This window comes from Hevea brasiliensis, chromosome 2 (assembly GCF_030052815.1).
Source record: "Hevea brasiliensis isolate MT/VB/25A 57/8 chromosome 2, ASM3005281v1, whole genome shotgun sequence".
NCBI lineage: Eukaryota > Viridiplantae > Streptophyta > Magnoliopsida > Malpighiales > Euphorbiaceae > Hevea > Hevea brasiliensis.
The window spans coordinates 114,965,800-114,985,721 of NC_079494.1; the positions used below are offsets into that span (position 1 = coordinate 114,965,800).

The 19,922-nt window shown below is 36.8% G+C and overlaps 1 non-coding gene across 1 annotated transcript; it reads right to left on the bottom strand.

The window, feature by feature from the left end:
- Positions 1 to 12,145: 12,145 nt before the first annotated feature.
- On the bottom strand, positions 12,146 to 12,252 carry LOC131178040 (small nucleolar RNA R71). Its single transcript, XR_009147171.1, has one exon. It is a non-coding gene; the product is annotated as a small nucleolar RNA R71 (small nucleolar RNA).
- Positions 12,253 to 19,922: the final 7,670 nt, after the last annotated feature.

Below are 19,922 nucleotides of genomic sequence, written 5' to 3' on the forward strand. Positions count from 1 at the left end.
CATTCTTCCCCCCTTACAGAAAATTCGTCCTCGAATTTAACACAAGGCAGAATAAAGTACAGGATTACACATTGAACAGATAAGGGTACTTGCTACGCATGTCCCGTTTTGACTCACAGGTGCATTCTTCCACTGACTGGCTCCTCCACAAAACCTTAACTATAGGGATCTGTTTTGATCTTAGCTGCCTCACTTGGTAGTCCACTATGGCTACAGGTTGCTCCTCAAACATCATGTTTTCTTTTAGCTCTATTACATCCTGCTGTAGCACATGAGAAGGATCAGGAATGTATTTCCTGATCATGGAGATGTGAAACAGAGGATGAACATGAGAAAGGTTGGGTGGTAGCTCCAACCGGTAGTCAACTGCTCCAACTCTATCAGTAACCTCAAAAGGTCCAATATACCGAGGTGCCAACTTGCCCTTCTTTCCAAATCTCATGACTCCCTTCATCGGAGAAACCTTCAGGAATACATAATCGCCTACTGCAAACTCCACATCCCTCCGTCTGGGGTCTGCATAACTCTTCTGCCTACTGAAAGTTGTTTTCAATCGTTCCCTGATTAAAGGAACTATCTCTGAAGTGTACTACACTAGGTCTACATCATGCACCTTCGCTTCTCCCATTTCTGTCCAACACAGAGGAGACCTACACTTTCTTCCATACAGTGCCTCATAGGGTGCCATCCCTATGCTGGAATGGTAACTGTTGTTGTAGGCAAACTCCACCAAAGCTAGCTGATCATCCCATTGACCTCCAAAATCCAAAACACTCATGCGAAGCATGTCTTCCAGTGTTTGGATTGTCCTTTTGGACTGTCCGTCTGTCTGAGGGTGGAAAGCAGTACTAAAGTTCAACTGTGTGCCAAGTGCCTCCTGCAACTTTCTCCAAAATTGAGAAGTGAACTGGGGCTCTCTATTAGATATTATGGAAATAGGAACTCCATATAATCTGACTATTTCTCGAATGTAGAGTCGGGCGTACTGTGCCACAGAATATGTAGTCTTCACAGGCAAGAAGTGAGCTGATTTGGTTAGGCGATCTACAATTACCCATATCGAATCATATCCTCGCATGGTACGAGGCAACCCAGTCATAAAATCCATAGTAATCATTTTCCACTTCCATTCTGGGATAGGGAGCTCTTGTAACTTCCCTGACGGTCTCTAATGTTCAAATTTCACCTTCTGACAAGTCAAGCACTTGGACACAAAGTCTGCTATGTCTCTCTTCATGCCATTCCACCAATAACTATCTTTCACATCATGGTACATCTTGGTGGAGCCTGGGTGGACACTATACAGTGTATAGTGTGCCTCTCGCATGATTTCATTTCTGAGATTGTCCACATCGGGCACACATATCCTAGAACCTTGCACTAGGGTGCCATCATTGGCAAATCCAAACTCACCACCTTCACCTTGCTATATTCCTTCTATGATCTTCATCAATTGTTGGTCTCTGTGCTGGGAAACTCTAACTCTGTCTCGCAAGTCTGGCCTCACTGAAAAATGAGCCAACAATACCCCCTCATCTGAAAGATCTAGGATTAAACCTTGATCCATCAACTCATGTACTTCGTGAATCAACGGTCTCTTCTCTGCTGAAATGTGGCCCAACCTACCAGAAGATTTTCTGCTCAAAGCATCTGCTACTACATTGGCCTTCCCAGGGTGGTACTGGATGGTGCAATCATAGTCTTTCAAAAGCTCCATCCATCTCCTCTGTCTCAAGTTTAAATCCCTCTGTTGGAAGATTTACTTCAAACTCTTATGGTCGGTGTATATCTCGCACACTTCACCATACAGGTAGTGTCTCCAGATTTTTAGTGCAATGACTACAACCGCCATTTCCAAATCATGGGTGGGGTAGTTCTGCTCATGCCTCTTCAGGTGCCTTGAAGCATAAGCCACTACTTTTCCATTTTGCATCAAAACACACCCTAAGCCAACTCTGGAGGCGTCACAATACACGGTATATCCTTCACCACTCATCGGTAGTGTCAGCACCGGAGCGGGGGTTAGACACTCCTTAAGATTCTGGAAACTCTCCTCACAGTCATCTGTCGAAATGAATGGAACATTCTTCCGAGTTAACTTAGTTAGGGTAGCTGCTATCCTGGAAAAATCTTGCATAAAACGCCTATAGTAGCCAGCTAGACCCAGAAAACTTCGCACCTCAGTGACTGTTGTAGGCCTAAGCCAATCAGTTACAGCCTCAATTTTCTTGGGATCTACTTGAATGCCTTCACTAGAAACCACGTGTCCCAAGAATGAGATGCTTTCTAGCCAAAATTCACATTTTGAAAATTTGGCATATAGCTGGAACTTCGTCAAAGTCTGTAACACCATCCTCAAGTGCCACACGTGTTCTTCCTTGGTCCGAGAGTATACCAAAATGTCATCTATGAATATGATGACAAAACGGTCCAAAAATGGCTTGAACACCAAGTTCATCAAGTCCATGAAGGCTGCTGGTGCATTAGTGAGTCCAAAAGACATCACCAAGAACTCATAATGACCATATCTTGTCCTGAATGCCGTTTTGGACACGTCCTCATTCTTGATTCTCAACTGATGGTAGCCTGATCGCAGGTCTATCTTCGAAAAGAATCTAGCCCCTTGGAGCTAATCAAACAGGTCATTGATCTGAGGAAGTGGATACTTGTTCTTCGCAGTCACCTTGTTCGGCTGTCTATAGTCAATACACAATCTCAATGACCCATCCTTCTTTCTTACAAATAGAACAGGAGTACCCCAGGGTGAAGTGCTCGGACGTATGAAACCCTTGTCCAAAAGCTCTTGTAATTGTTCCTTTAGCTCTTTCAATTCTGCTGGTGCCATCCTGTAAGGCGGCATTGATATGGGGTTTGTACCCGGAACAACATCAATGCAGAACTCTATTCCCCTTTCTGGTGGCAACCCTGGAAGCTCCTTAGGGAATACATCCATGAATTCTCTGACAACAGGAACATTTTCCATGTTGACACCTTCTACAGATGTATCTCTCACCAATGCCAAATATCCTTGACATCCACGCCTCAACATTTTTCTAGCACTAATTGCTGACACCAAATTATATGGAGCCACGCTCCTGTCACCATCAAAACTAAACCCTTCCACACCAGGTATATGGAAATACACCTTTTTGTTCCTGCAGTCTAAAGTGGCATAATGAGTTGCCAACCAATCCATCCCCAAGATTACATCGAAATCCATTACTGGTAGAGGAACCAAGTCTGTTGGGAGGATCTTTCCATCCACTACTACTGGGCTACCCGGAAAAACCATATCTACATCTATGTTGTCACTAAGTGGGGTAGCTACAGACAAATGACATTCTAAAGTTGTAGGGTTTCTACCCAATTTCATGGCAAACACAGGGGAGACAAATGAGTGCGTAGCACCCGGATCTATCAAAAAACGAGCCTCATAGGAACAGACTAGAAGAATACCTGCCACAACTGCATTGGAAGCCTGAGCATCCTGGTGGGTCAGGGTGAAAACCCGAGCTTGACCCCTACCCTGAGTGGCAGAACCCTGATACTGACTTCTACCTCCTGATCTGCCTCCAAATCCATGTCCCCTTGTCCTCGGCCTGTGGCCATCGAATCGATCGCTACCATGCTGGAAGCACCAGGATACAACTGATGAGGAACATTTGCAACAGAACCCTGTGACCCCATCTGTGGCTCACTGAACATGAGGCATTCCCTAGCAAAGTGACCTGGTTGGCCACACCTGAAGCATACTCCTGAACCCATCATACAAGGTCCTGAATGTCCTCTCCCACACTGTGCACAAGGTGCCAAGGAGGATCCTGAACCAGACCCAAAACTGCTGTACCCCGAACTGTGACCACTGCTGGATCTGTACCCTGGTCTGAACCCTCGGGATTTATGTCTAAAACCACTCTTCTTGTTCCTACTTCTTCCTCTGTAATTACTCTGGCCACCACTCTCCGGAGCACCCAAGTGGGGAACACCTGAAAAACCCTCTACTCTGTTTTTCTTTGCTCTTCCGCTATCATCCACAGCATAGCTAATCTCAATCTGTCTGGCTCGATCAACTACCACATCAAAAGACTGATCAGACATCATGGCCAGGTTTGCATACCTCCTGTCAAGCCCCTTTAGGAACCTCTTCACCTTCATAGTTTCTGTAGCTACTGCTGTAGGGGCATATCTGCTCAATTCCAGAAATTCTGTAGCATCTTCATCTACAGACCTGCCATTCTGTCTTAAGGCCTCAAAGCCCCACTACTTTTGATCTTTGAAACTCTCTGGTACAAATCGGTTGATAAACAGTTCCACAAACTGAGTCCACGACAAACCCTCCATCCGAGATAATATGTAGTCTTTCATCCATTGTCTAGGCATAGGCCCCATGACATGCTGCATACACTCTATAAGTCTTCTATCAGTCAATTGCAATTCTGTTCCTGCCTGTCTGTAGGAATCCAAAAATCGATATGTATCGTCTGACACATCATAAGTACCAGGCACCAACTTCTTGAAATTGATTATCTATTTGTAAGATTCCCCTCTTGGTGCGGTGGACTGCTGCTGCTGTGGAGGGTGGACCATGTACTGTGCCATCATATCGATGGTTCTCTGCAACCCAGCTAGAGTAGCTGCCACTGGGTCTATGGGACCCTGTGCCATAAAAGACTGATCCTGAACTGGTGGCAGCTGCTCTTCTACTTGAGCAGCTCTAGGTCTCCTACCCTGCCTCCTTGGGGCAGGCGCCTCATCCTGTGCCGACACTTCGTCAGGCACATCTGGTTCTGGTGCAGTGGCAGCTCTCCTGCTTCTACGCATTTTCTTGAAATTCAGCAGCATTAGCCCACAAAATTCAAAACAACACGTCACACAGCTCTATAGACTCATAGTTATACATAATTATATGAAGCAGAAACTAGAAGCAAAGATGACAATGCAAGACGAATGTGGACCCTATTTTCCGCATGTGACTCCTAGTAGACTCTTCCCAACACTTTAGACAAATATTCCCTAAGAATCTGGTGCCTAAGCGCTAATACCACATTTGTCACGACCCAACCTATGGGCCTAACCGGCACTAGGACCTAGGCCAGCCTAAAGCCCCCGAGGCCCGTAGTAAGCCTAACTATTCATTAACCCAACTCTAAGGCCCATTTGGGCCTAATTTCAAAAAATCAACAGGACAGAGTCTGGCCATAAAATGGACCTTTCAACGGGAGTTTTTGACTCACTCGACCTGTAAACACAATAAATAATCAATTGGGGAGCTCAGCTCACCCTCCACATACTCATATCAACATAAAAATAAATGAGAGCTCAGCTCCCTCATCCAGTCCATCAAACATGCATATAATAATAATTTTACAGGTCCAACATGATAATTATATTACAGACCCAAATGGAATAAATATTTCTAACACATGCGGAAATTCTAAGAGTTAACAGGTTTACACAAAAATAAATAAATGACCTACGAGTGAGAAAAGCAGGTTAGCCTAAAAAATATCCTCCTGTGGCCTGGAAAAATATTGAACAGGAGTGAGCGTTCGACTCAGAGAGTAAAATATCAATTTTAACCATAATCTCTATAACTATCTAAAGCTAATGCACCCTGTAGAGTGAAATACAACATCAGCAATAATTTCACATCATAATAGCAAAAAGGTAATTTGGAGCACTCACACACCCAGTAATATCAATCATAATATATGGGAGCTGATCCTCTATACAGCTCTCTTAAATCCAACCTGTGCCAGCGAAGAACTCAAGCCGGACTTTCGCTTAATAAACCAAATCGGGGTCCCAGCGAAGAACTCAAGCCGTGTCTACCCCGAAGGACCGGGTCCCAGCAAAGATCTCAAGCCGTGTCTACCCGTCCTATCCATAGTCAACACCACATTACACGCACACCAACGCACGCACACTGCTCCAAATTACCACAATAACATCCATGGCATTTTAACAGTTTTGAATGCAACATAAAACGTGCCTAGAGTTTAACTACATAGATACATACATATAACTGATGCATGGGCTTACTTAAACATATAATAATATCGAAATTACAATTAAAATTAATATTTTACTCACAGACTTGACAGCGGTCACTGCGGCAGCTGAGCGGAGCAAGAAGGCTGTCCCGTCTCACCTGACAATTTTTATTATAATCATTTAATAAATTTGACTCAATACGATTAAGAAAAAGACCAAATACGTCCTAAGTCCTGCCGAAAATCCGGCAGAGTCTCCCCTATACCTAGGACCTACCCAACCTGCAAAAAGGCTCAAAACACACTTTTATATTCACAATCCATATATCCACAACTCAATCACATCACACAGCCCCTCCTAGGCCCATCTAAATAGTCATTCATCACAATAAGTAAAATTTTGATTTAGTCCTTATAATTGACTCTTTTTGCAAAAACTACCCAACAAGCTCTAAAAATTCTAAAACTTTGCCTCGCGGTCCTTAGCAATATTACTAAGCTAATGCAAAAAGAATCATAATTTTCTAAGCTACCACGAACATTTTATGGATTTTTAATCCCATTTAAGCACTAGAAAATTATGAAAAAGTAAGGTTCGGGTTTACCTATGCCGATTCTGACTTTGGGGACGCACTCGAGACATCTGACAATGGTGGGGTAGCCAAAATCTCGATCCAATTCGGAGACTTTTTCGATAGCCAGTCTGTTTGGTTGGAAATTCACAGACCCGAACAATTATCGAATTTCTGAGAATCGAAGATACCTACATGAAGCCCACAACACGGGGGTTAGTACAAAAATTTTACAGAATTTTCTAAGCTCATTTAATGCTCGAAAAAACACTGTGAAGTTCCGTGAGACCCATCAAAAAACGGTGTCGAAAAATTTTGAAATTTGTATTGCCGCGAAGCTCTAGACGAGTGGAGCGCTCTGGTACTCTCGGTTTTCTCGTGGGGTTCACAGTTTGTAAGAAATCTAGCCTAAAAATCAAAATGGGCTAAAACTTCCCGGACAAAAATTGGATATTTTTAATTAAAATATATAAAATTAAACGGGTTTGGATATTTTTCGGATAATCATAATCGGGTTTGGGATGCATTCGGGTAATTGAGAATACATTTTAATCAGGTTTGAAACGGATTTAAGTTTTGAGAATATTAATCGGATTCAGGTTTGGATACAGTAATTTTTACGGGTACCCTATCCGTTGCCATCCCTAATTTAGCCGAAACACGTCAAAAATTCTATCTCTTTTAAATTTTTGCTACAGTATTTATTTTTGGATTAATTGTTAATTTTCGTAATGAGTAGTATCATAGTGTGTTTCTCAACATGCTTTCATGATGCTGCATATGATTTATCTAATAAACATTAAAAAGCTAAAATTTGAAAAAAAAAAAAAAATACAATCATCGTATGTTTGCTATAAAAATTAAAAATAATAAAAATATTTTTTCATATTTGATTGATAGCTATATATGTTCACTAATTTATTTTCTTAGGATATTTAATTTTCATTATAATATTTAAAATTAATAAATTTTAATTTAATAATATTAAATTATTTATAAAACTATAAAATTTTAAATTTAAATATTAATTAAAATTAAATTATATAAAGTAATTTTTGAATGTAATTAAGATAATAAATTAGTGAACACAGATGACAGATATCAATTAAATATGAAGAATTGCTTAGCCTTATGTACGTGATGTTGTATGTGATTTTCATAAAAAAAAAAAAAAACACAATTCATCGTATATTTGATATAAAAATTAAAAATAATATTTTTTTTTTCATATTTGATCTAATATTAATATTAAACGCGTCTAATTTAGCCACGCAGACCGCAGCTATACGCTTGAGTTTGCTTGCGAGAGGGGCAGCCAAGCAATCACCACTTGAATTATCACTTTAAATTAAAAAAAAAATTATAGACTCAATAACATAATTTATTAAAAAATAAATAGTTCAATATACAGAATTAAAAAATTTCTGACTGAAAAATTGAGTTTTCAATTTACTTGCACAAACAATCAAGTTTAGAGGTAACTATTAAATTTTATTTTTATACTTTATATTTTTAAAAATTTAAAATAATAATATACCTATTAAAATTAAATTAAAATAAATATAATATTATATTATAATTACAATTAAAAAAATGCCGCGTATGATTAAAAAAAGTCTACAATAGTAAATATAATAATAAATATGCTAAAAAATATTGTCTTAAATATTATGTTAATATTTAAAATAATAATATTTAAAAATTATAAAAAAATTATAATCATTGAAAATTTGACAATTGAAATTTTGAAAAGTAAAATGTTGATAATTGCTATTTAGCTTGATTTATGATTTAGTTTTTTTTTAGTAAAATAGTCAATTTTTTAAAATTTAACAACAAATTTAAGAATTAGTTACTAAATCAGTTGTTATTAACAATCAATTTATTGGTTGCTAAAATTGGTTTCTACTAGCAACCAATTTGTAATTGTTACTAAATCAGTTGTTAATCGATATTAGAAAAATTTTAAATATATGTTAAGCAACTGATTTTAAAATTAATTACTAAAATATGTTGCTAATAGCAATCGATTTTAAAATCAGTTACTAACAGCAACCAATTTAGGAAATTAATTGCTAAATTAAAGAATTATTTTAATTGACATCAAAACTAGCAACTAATTTGTAATCGATTGTTAAAATCGATAATTATTTGCCGCTTATTCCTTTGATTTTTTCAGTTAATTGCAAATTGGTTGCTAGATTTTAGTTCAAAAAATTTCCTCCTAATGTTTTATTTTATTTTATTTTTTTCAACCAATTTGAGAATTGATTGCTAATAGTAACCAATTTTTGCAACTGATTAAAATTGGTTGATATTAGCAACTAATTTTATAATTGATTTTTTTCTCCTAAACAATTTCTACTCAATTTTTTGTTTTTTTTTTTTTTAATTTGTAACCGATTTATGAAGTTAGCAACTAATTTTTAAAACTGATTAAAATCGGTTACTATCAGCAATAGAATTTTCCCCCAAAAATTTTCGTCATTTATTTTTTTATTTTTTTATTTTGATTTACAACCGATTTACGAATCAGTTACTAACAGCAACCGATTTTTTTCTCACAAAAATTTTTGCCCATTTTTTTTTTATTTTAATTTACAATCAATTTGTGAATTGTTTGTTAATAACAATCAATTTTTACAGCCAATTTTGTAACCGATTGTAAAGTGATTACAAATTTTTCTCCCCAAGATTCCCGCCAAATTTTAAAAGAAATTAGTAGTCGATAATAAATTGCTGATTCACTTATATAAACTATTATTCATTTTTATTCTCCACTTCTCACTTTTTTCCCCACTACTCACTTTTTTTTTTCTCTCTTTCTTCTCTTTTCTCTCATTTTCTTTATTATCTTTTTCATTCTCAAATATTTTATTCATATTTTTCCCTTTTTAACTTTTTTCTTTATCATCTTTTTCTTTTTCATCAATTTTTTTTTATCATTTTTCTCTCTCATCTATTTTCTTATTCGTCTCTTTTATTTAATTTTTTTTTACATAAAATAAAAATTTTTGTTAGTATATATATATATATGGTAATATTTTTTAGTAATTTATCTTATAGATATCTTTTTATATCTAATTTTTTTAATAGTTATTATTAGTAATTTTTTATAATATTTTTCTATTAATTTTTTAGTATTAAATTTTCATTAATAATTTATTGTTTTAATAATTTTGAAAAATTTATTGATTTGAATTTTTTATTTATTATTTGGAAGTTTAATTTTTTTATAATATTTTTAAATTAGCAATTGATACATGCAATTTACATATTCATTTAGGTTTAATTTCATGGCCATTTTATTTGATTGTTAATCACTTTTAGCTAATTTTATTAGTTATTTAGATAGTTTTTCATGATTGCCAATTTTTGGATTAATTTGTAATTTTACTTTATTTTGTAGGAAAAATGGTATTTTTGAGGGACTAAAAAAGAAATTATGCCAGTGAGAAGTGATTTCTACTGCCAAAGATATCAAAAACAAGTTTGAAAGTTGAATTATGTAGTGGCCAAATTGTGCATAACTTGCCGCATAAGTTGTGCAGTTCTGCACAAGGAGAAGAAGTAATTTTTCCATTCCTGCCGAAATCTGCATAAGTCACTGCATGACTTATGCAGAATTACTCTTTGCTTATGCAGCTTCACACAGAGGGCCCAACAACCAGCCGAAAACTGCATAAGGGACTGCATAACTTATGCAGTCCACTTATGCAGTTTCATAGAGTCTTCATAATGAGCTGGCAGAAGATTCCCTCATGAAAACACACCTCAAACACACCATTTTAGGGCTACTTGTCAGAAAAAAGATATAAATAGGCCCTTATCTCATTTTAGAAAGGGAAGGAGACAAAAAAGGAAGCAGCAACAGGGGAAGAGTCAGAAAATAGAGAGCAAAACGTCACCTCTCCATTTCTAGACCAGATTTGGAGTTTTCTTCCCTTCTTCCCTATTACCTACCTTTCTTGTATTGAGTTTATTAGTTCTTAGCTTAGATTAAAGATTTATTTCCATATTAACTCAGAATTTCTTATAAATATTATGGATAGTGAGTAGTTTTCATTAGATTCTGGAGTTGGGATGTAATATTTGAGATATTTTGTGGATTTTGATTGGGTAATCCATATTTTGTGATTTTAATGAGTTTTATTCATTTCTTGTGTGCTCAATGACATGCTTAGTGTAGGATCCCATTAAGTGTTGTTCTTAATCCATGGTTGAAGCACCGAAAGGAGAAAACCTTGTGATAGAAAATCAAGAAATTGGACTTAATTAACTTAGATCTAGAAATAGACTAAGCATTAAGAGGATTTACAGATTAATTAAGGAACTTAATGGGTCTTGATTAATTTTAACTCCACGAAAGTAGGATTAGATTGATTAAGGCACTCTTTGTCCCACTCGAAAGGGTATTCAAAGGATTTAAGAATTAATCTCCTTAAAACCCGTAAGTTCCATAAGATTGGATAACCAATTTAAAAATCCCAAAATAGCTTGAATATGAACTCCCGAACTCCGAAAATGCCCTTTTTATTATTGCTAATTTCTAATTGAATTTAATTACTTGCCATTTAAATCTTGCCATATTTCAATTTGCTTATTTTAATTTGATGCAAATTTAGTTAAATCATTACATTGTTGAATAGATTATTAATTTTACACATATAGATTTCACACTTCAATATCTATCAATTTATTGCTTTAATTTCAAAAATAGTTCAAATTAGTCAATTTTCATATCAAAAATTCGATCATTAACAAAACTCCTCATAGGAACGATATCTTTTCTATATTACTTGTACGACCCGTGCACTTGCGATTGGGCCACATCAAGTTTTTGGCACCGTTGCCGGGGAGTTGTTTGTTTAAGATTGAATTCTTGATTATTTTAGTTGTTTATAGTTTTTTTTTTTTTTTTATCTTTGTTATCTTTTCATTTTGTGTTTGTTTGTTCTTTTTAGGTACTCTTAATCTTTTATGAGAAGAGCTAGAAGCACAAGTGATACATCCTTATTATTTAATCCTGAAATTGAGAAATTTTGTAGAGCCAACAAGTAAGAAACCAGAAAAAGGAAAGAAGCCTTGAGAGAAACTGAAATTGAAGCAGAAATGGCTGATGAAAGAATTAGAATTGGTGGTGGTAACGCTAGAAATGATCGGAATAATGAAAATGCAACCCAAGGTGAAGAAGTTGTAAATGCTAATGTGCCTAGGGGAAGTATGATGGATCATGCTTTTCCTCGTTTTGATGACTTGAGAGAGAGTATAGCAAGACCAAGAATTGATGCAAATAGCTACAAAATGGATTTTGGAGTTCTTCAAATGATTCAAAATTCCCAATTTGGTGGACATCCTTCCGAAAATCCACACACACATCTAAAAAAGTTTGCTATGATTTGTGATATGCAAAAACAACCTGGAGTATCTGATGATGCAGCAAGATTGAAGCTATTCCCATTCTCTTTGAAGGATAGAGCATTGGATTGGCTTGATTCTTTACCTCACAACTCTATTACAAATTGGGAGCAACTCACTAATGCATTTCTTGCACAATATTTTCCACCTGGAAAAACTCAAGAATTGAGGAATCAAATGACAGCTTTCAGACCAAGAGAAGATGAAACTCTCTATGAATCATGGATGAGATGGAAGGAATTAGAGAGACAATGCCCACATCATGCCATTCCAAAATGGATGATAAATCAGAATTTTTACACCAATGTTACTCCTGCAATTAGAGGGATAATTGATGCTCAAACAGGAGGAGAATTTATTATGAAGCATGAAGATGAAGCTTATGAGCTATTGGAGAAAATTGCAAAGAATACTCATTTTTGGAATAGTCCAAGAGGACCAGCTCCAACTCAAAAGAGGCAAGCTGCTGGAATGTATGACCTTGATCCATTCAACATGATTAATGCAAAGTTTGATGCACTTACAAATGTTTTGGCTAAGAAGATGGAAGATTTAACTATGTTGGTGAGTTCATCATCATCATCTGGAAGTTCACAACAAGTTGCTTATGTAGAAGGAACTACCACCTGTGGAGTAGACTATGGAAAGCAAGATGCATATGTTGGTAATTATGGAAACAAACAAATGGGGAATCCTTACTCTCAAACTTATAATCCAACTTGGAGGAATCATCTCAACTTTTCATGGGAAAATCAGCAAAATCAAGTCCCAAATCAGAATCTTCAACCACAACAGCAATAAGGAATTCCATATCAGCAAAATAGGCAACCGTTGCCTAATTTTCAGCAGAGAAACATGAATCCTGCACCTTCACCAAAACAGCAAGAACAAAGTTCCACCACAGAAGCTTTATTATAATAGATTCTTGCTAACCAAACTAAGCATGATGAAGAGATGAGAGAGATGAAAGCAAGGCTGGAAAAAATGCAAACACATAACAAAATGTTGGAAAATCAGATTGCACAACAAGCATCTTCCTCAGGTACCAAGTCTTTTGGAAAACTTCCAAGTCAACTAGAAAACCCAAGAGAGCAGTGTCAAGCTATTACTTTAAGAAGTGGGAAGGTTTTAAACAATGAGAAGAGTGAAAATAGTGAGAAGAGAGAAAATGAGAAAGAAATTGATGAGAGTGAAAAATAAGAAAGTGAGAAAGAAAGTGCAGAAAAAGGTAAAGAGAAAATTGAAGAGAAGGAAGAGAAGTATATACCTCCAGACCCTTACAAACCACAACTTCCCTTTCCGCAAAGATTTCAAAAAGCTAAGCTTGATAAGTAATTTGGGAAGTTCTTAGAGGTTTTGAAGAAGCTATACATAAATGTGCCTTTTATTGATGCTCTTTCACAAATGCCCTCTTATGCAAAATTCTTAAAAGAAATTATCTAAAGACCATGAAATTGTAGCTTTGACAGAAGAATGCAGTGCTATCCTCTAAAGGAAACTTCCTCCTAAGCTTAAAGACCCCGGAAGTTTTTCAATTCCATGCCACATTGGGGAATCATGTTCTATAAAAGCTTTATGTGATTTAGGGGCTAGTGTTAGCCTTATGCCCCTCTCCATTTATGAGAAGCTCAATATGGGAGATCTTAAGCCAACCCACATTTCTCTTCAGTTAGCTGATAGATCAATTAAATATCCTGAAGGGATTTTGGAGATCGTGCCTCTAAAGGTTGGAAAGTTCTATATACCTGTTGACTTTGTCATCCTGGATATGGAAGAGGATTCTAATATCCCAATTATCTTGGGAAGGCCCTTTCTAGCTACAGCAGGAGCATTGATTGATGTTAAGGGAGAAAAATTAACTCTTAGAGTTGGTGAAGATCAATTGGTTTTCAATATTAATAACACCATGAAGAAGCATCATTCTGAAGCTGATACTTGTTTGCGAATTGATATCATTGATGAGCTGGTTGAAGAACACTTCAGAAAGAGATATCCGAAAGATCCACTTGAAAATTGCTTGGTTCATGGAGGAAGCATAGACAATGATAACCCTCATGTGGCTGCATATGCTCAACATTTAGAGGATAGTCCACCATTTATTTCTGCTCCAGTTTTTCAACTCACACAAAAGGAAAAAGTTGAATCTAAGCAACCATCATTCAAAGAAGAAGATACACCTAAGGTAGAACTTAAGCAACTTCCTTCTCAGCTCAGGTATGAATTTCTTGGCCTCAATAACACTTATCCAGTAATTGTAAATGCAAACTTGAGCACTTTAGAGGTTGATAAGTTGTTAAGAGTGTTGAGACAATTTAGGAAAGTTTTAGGATACACCATAGATGACATTAAGGGAATAAGTCCAAACTTTTGCATACACAGAATTATTTTGGAAGAAAAATGTAAGCCATCTATTGAACATCAGAGGAGGTTGAACCCAAATATGAAAGAAGTTGTAAAAAAGGAAATTTTAAAGTTGCTTGATGCAGGGATCATATATCCTATCTCAGACAGTACTTAGGTGAGTCCAGTACATGTTGTTCCTAAAAAAGGTGGAATGACAGTGGTCAAAAATGAAAATAATGAATTAATTTCCACTAGAACAGTGACTAGTTGGCGAATGTGCATAGATTACAAAAAATTAAATATTGCCACTAGAAAAGATCATTTTTCACTTCCCTTTATTGATCAAATGTTAGAAAGACTGGCTAGGCATTCTTATTTTTGCTATTTAGATGGGTATTCAGGATTTTTCTAAATCCCTATCCATCCAAATGATCAAGAGAAAACCACTTTTACTTGTCCATATGGAACCTTTGCTTATAGAAGGATGCCATTTGGGTTGTGTAATGCACCAGCCACTTTTCAAAGGTGTATAATGGCAATCTTCTCAGATTTCATTGAAGATATAATAGAGGTTTTTATGGATGACTTTTCTGTTTATGGATCTTCATTTGACATATGCTTGGCTAACCTTTCTAAAGTTTTGCAGTGATGTGCAGATACTGACCTTGTGTTAAACTGAGAAAAGTGTCATTTCATGGTTCAGGAAGGGATAGTGCTTGGACATTTGGTGTCTAACAGAGGAATAGAGGTTGATAAAGCCAAGGTTGAAGTGATAGAGAAGATGGCTCCTCCTACCAATGTTAAAGGAATTCGAAGTTTTTTAGGGTATGCCGGGTTCTACAGACGCTTTATCAAGGATTTTTCTAAAATAGCCAAACCTTTGTCTAATTTGTTAAATCATGACATACCATTTGTATTTAACCAAGAGTGTTTGGATGCCTTTTGTAGATTGAAGCAAGCTCTTATCACTGCACCAATCATGCAACTGCCTGATTGGAGCCTACCTTTTGAAATTATGTGTAATGCTAGCAACTATGCAATTAGAGCTGTTCTTGGTCAAAGAAAGGACAAAAGGAGTTATGCTATTTATTATGCTAGTAGAATTCTAGATGAGGCTCAAACAAATTATGCAACAACTGAAAAGGAATTCTTAGCAATTGTCTTTGCATTGGAAAAGTTCAGACCTTACATTATTGACTCAAAGGTGGTTATATTTTCAGATCATGCTGCTATTAGGTATTTACTTCGTAAAAAGGAGGCTAAACCTAGGCTCATTAGGTGGATTCTGATGCTACAAGAGTATGATTTGGAAATTAGAGATAAGAAGGGAGCTGAAAATGTAGTTGCGGATAATCTTAGTAGGTTAAAATTGGATGATGAAGAAATGGATGAAGTCCCTATTGATGAGTTTTTCTTGGATGAACAACTTTTCTCTCTTGTTGCTAAACTACCTTGGTATGCAGACTTGGTGAATTATCTATCTTGTGGAGTTTTACCTCTAGGAATGACATGGCAATAAAAGAAAAAGTTTTTGCATGAGGCAAAATTTTATAGATGGGATGATCCTTTACTCTTTAGGAGATGTTGTGACGGTTTAATAAGAAGATGTATTCCTGATGAGGAGATACAGAGTGTTATGCATCATTGCCATGCTTCTGATTATGGAGGACACTTTGGAATCTCTAAAACAGCTAGTAAAATTCTGCAGGCTGGTTTCTTTTGGCCAAACCTTTTTAAGGATGTGAGGAAATTTGTGTTAGAATGCGATAAATGTCAAAGGAGTGGAAATCTATCAAAAAGAGATGAAATGCCCCTAAATAATATTCTTGAGGTGGAATTATTCGATGTATGGGGAATAGATTTTATGGGCCCATTTCCTCCTTCATATGATAATAAATACATTCTAGTTGGAGTTGACTATGTGTCAAAGTGGGTAGAAGCTATTGCAACTCCAACTAATGATGCTAAGGTGGTAGTGAAATTCTTGAAGAAATTTGTTTTGAGTAGATTTGGAGCTCCAAGGGCTATAATTAGTGATGGGGGTTCACATTTTTATAATAAGTAATTTGAGAGCTTAATGAGGAAGTATGGTGTAGTGCACAAAATAGCTACCCATACCATCCTCAAACTTTAGGACAAGTTGAAATTTCTAACAGAGAACTCAAACATATCTTGGAGAAAACAGTGAGCAATTCTCGAAAAGATTGGTCTGTCAAACTAGATGATGCTTTATGGGCATATAGGACTACTTACAAAACCCCTATAGAAACTACTCCCATTAGGTTGGTGTATGGTGAGTCTTGTCATTTACCTGTGGAGCTAGAACATAGAGCATATTGGGCCTTTCAGACCTTGAATTTTGATCTCAAGCAAGCTGGTGAGAAGAGGCTATTACAACTTAATGAGCTTGAAGGTAATTCAGTTTTGTTGTTCAACTCAAGATTGAAATTGTTCCCAGGAAAACTTAAATCAAGGTGGACTGGTCCATATAGAGTTTCTAAAGTTTTCCCTTATGGAGCAATTGAAATTTGGAGTGAAAAATCTGGGAATTTTAAGGTCAATGGGCATAGATTGAAACATTACATAACTGGAGACCCAATAAAGGGAGCAAGCTGTTACAAGCTCTCTGATCCCATACCTCCTTTTTAGTGAAATGCATGAAGAGTCCAGCTAAGGACTATAAATTAGCGCTCTTGGGAGGCACCCTAAGTTCTTTTATTTTGCTTTTGTTGATTTACTTTTATTTGCATTACTTTTGTTTTTGTCTTAAATCTCCCCAAATTCAATTTTTGACATTGTTGAATCTTGTCCTTTGTAGATGTTTTTCAATGGATGAAGGTTGTTGCACTGCTGGGGAGTAACTCTTAATCTGATATTTTATCCATTAACTCTCCCAAGATTGGTTTATTTTCATTGCATAACCTGTGCAGGACCCCTTCTTGGCTTATGCAGAAAATTTTCAGCAAAAAGGTCTGCAGCATATGATATTTGCTTCTTTGTTGAGGTTGGGTGTGTATCTTTTATGTATTTGTGCTTATCATGTTAATATGATGGTAAGTGGGTCATTTTAGTAGCTTTGAACTTAATTGGGTTGTGTGATTCAATGTGCACATGCTGCATTTTATTGGCATAACTTGGAGAGTCTATTTTCTTTTGTGGATAAGTGCAACTTTGTGCAGATTTTTATTGAGCTTTAATGTGCTAGAATGTTAATTTGCAGAGTTTGAGTTGAAATGGCATAACTCACATATGTCTCTTATGCAGAACTTTCTTCTACAAGCTTGTATGGTGTAATTGTGATGGATTCTGCATATATTAACGTGTTTTTTATGATAATTTCTCATGATTTATACTTCACAGGGTTACATTTCTTCATTCTAGTGTATTTTTCTAACTTGTAAAACATTTTTTTTATTGTAATCTGAATCTTGTTGAAATGTGCATAAGTAACTGCATAACTTATGCAGCTTTCAGGTATCATTTTTTGCCATTTTTCTTTTCTGCCAAAACCTGCATAAGCTCTTGCATAACTTATGCAATCCTGCATAGCCAAATTTTTGCCATTTCATTTCTTACCGAAATCTCCATAAGGGTGTGCATAACTTATACAATTCTGCACCGCCACATTTTTGCCAATTTTCATTTTTGCCGAAACTTGCATAAGTTATGCACTTTTGCATAGCCAATTTTTCAGACTTCCCATTTTCTGCCGAAACTTGCATAAGAGAGTACATAAGTCATGCACTTTTGCATAACCAATTTTTCAGACTTTCCATTATTGGCAAAACTTGCATAAGAGAGTGCATAACTTATGCACAAAATTTTCTCCTCATGCAAAAACTCGCACGACCTGTGCAAATCAAAATTTTTGGCACACCCTTTTTCCCACCTCCCATTTCCCATCATTACTGTTCACAACCACCTTCATTCCCATTTTTCTCGGCATCAATCCCTCTCCCCACACCCCTTTTCGCCGACCGATACCCTAACTTCTCTTTATCTCTTTCACTTTCTTCTTCCCTCCTCCATTCCTACCATCGTCGACCACCACCATGGAAATCCCTTCCCCTCAAGGCTTTCCTCTCCAAGTCACGCCCTTAGCAATGCAAGCCCCCAATCCCGATTCTCCTCCACCACAAACCCCTCCACCTCCTCCTACATCCACCTATAAGAGGAGAATCCAGTCGAAATCAACCCGACCCATGGCCTCTGCACCACCTCTCACAAAACGAAAAGACCCACCTGGTACTCCACTTTCAGAACCTACACCCAAAAACCCCAAAACTTCAGCTTCCACACGACAAGGGGTTGGCATTTCTACCTCTACCCCACAAGCCAAATCACCTTCCTCTAGCAAGAAACAACCTTCAGCAGTGACATCACAGGTATCCAAACTACCTTAGCCCCTTCCTGATGCAACCTATAAGGCAACTTTTAAGAGGCAAAAGGACAGAAAAGTACAACCCACTAGGTACATTTTTGCAGATGCCCTCTAATCAGTTGGTTTATTTGATAATGTTGTTGCCTACCTTGATGGTCTAGGTTGGATGGAATTTGTGCATAAACAAGAACTAGTTTATCCAGCCCTAGTTTTGGAATTTATTTCCTCATTTTCTGCTACTCTGAAATTGCATGAGATAGATTACAAGCCAACTATGAAATTTAGGTGCTTGGGGAAAAATAGAGAGCTATCATTAGACCAATTTCACAGTATCTTTGGGTTTGCTATTGATGGATTGTTTAGGATACCATATACAGGCATAGAGGTAGCAAATAAAGGTGTTTGGAATGCTGTTCAGTTTTGGAGAAGTATTACAAACCAATCTCAGAGTTTTTATTCTGGCATATTCAAGACCTCCCAAATAATAGACCCAGCACTTAGATTTATCCATAGGCTTATTACTAGCACTATCTTGGGCCGAGGGACTGGTTCTGGTGCTGTTGGAAAATCTGACTTGTTCATGCGATGGTGTGCTTTTCACAAAGTCAAAATATCTCCTAGTTACTTCTTCTATGAGCATGTGTTACATATTGCTACCAAATCTGTAGGTGATATAGTCATGGGTGGGCTCATAACTGTTATAGCTAAACATTTTGGTTTTGATCCGAAAGAGCATCCTCTACCAGCACTTTCACACACTCTATATTTTGATGATACTCACTTATCAAAAACTGGATTCAGTTTGCCACCATCTGACACTGCACAACTAGTAGCAAATACAGGACCATCTGCACAATCAGAAGCACAACTGCACTCAGATCCAACAACATTCTGCTGAACCTACACCACCTACTCAGTCTGCATAGGATACCCCAGCAGAATCTGCACAACTAACACCATCTGCAGCTGGACCCTCTTCATCCACAGCACCTCCTCCTTTCAACACTAAAGCCTTATTCACTTATCTTGAGAGGCTTAGTGATGATGTATATTTTGTGGATAGGAAGCTTGAATATGGTCTAGATACCCTTAAGGATCGTCATGATCAACTCTTTGATCTTGTTATGGAAACCAGAGACAAGCAGAAAGAGTTAAAAGAGATGATGAAGCAGCTCATGGCTTTTCTGGGAATGCCACCTCCACCTCCATCACCTC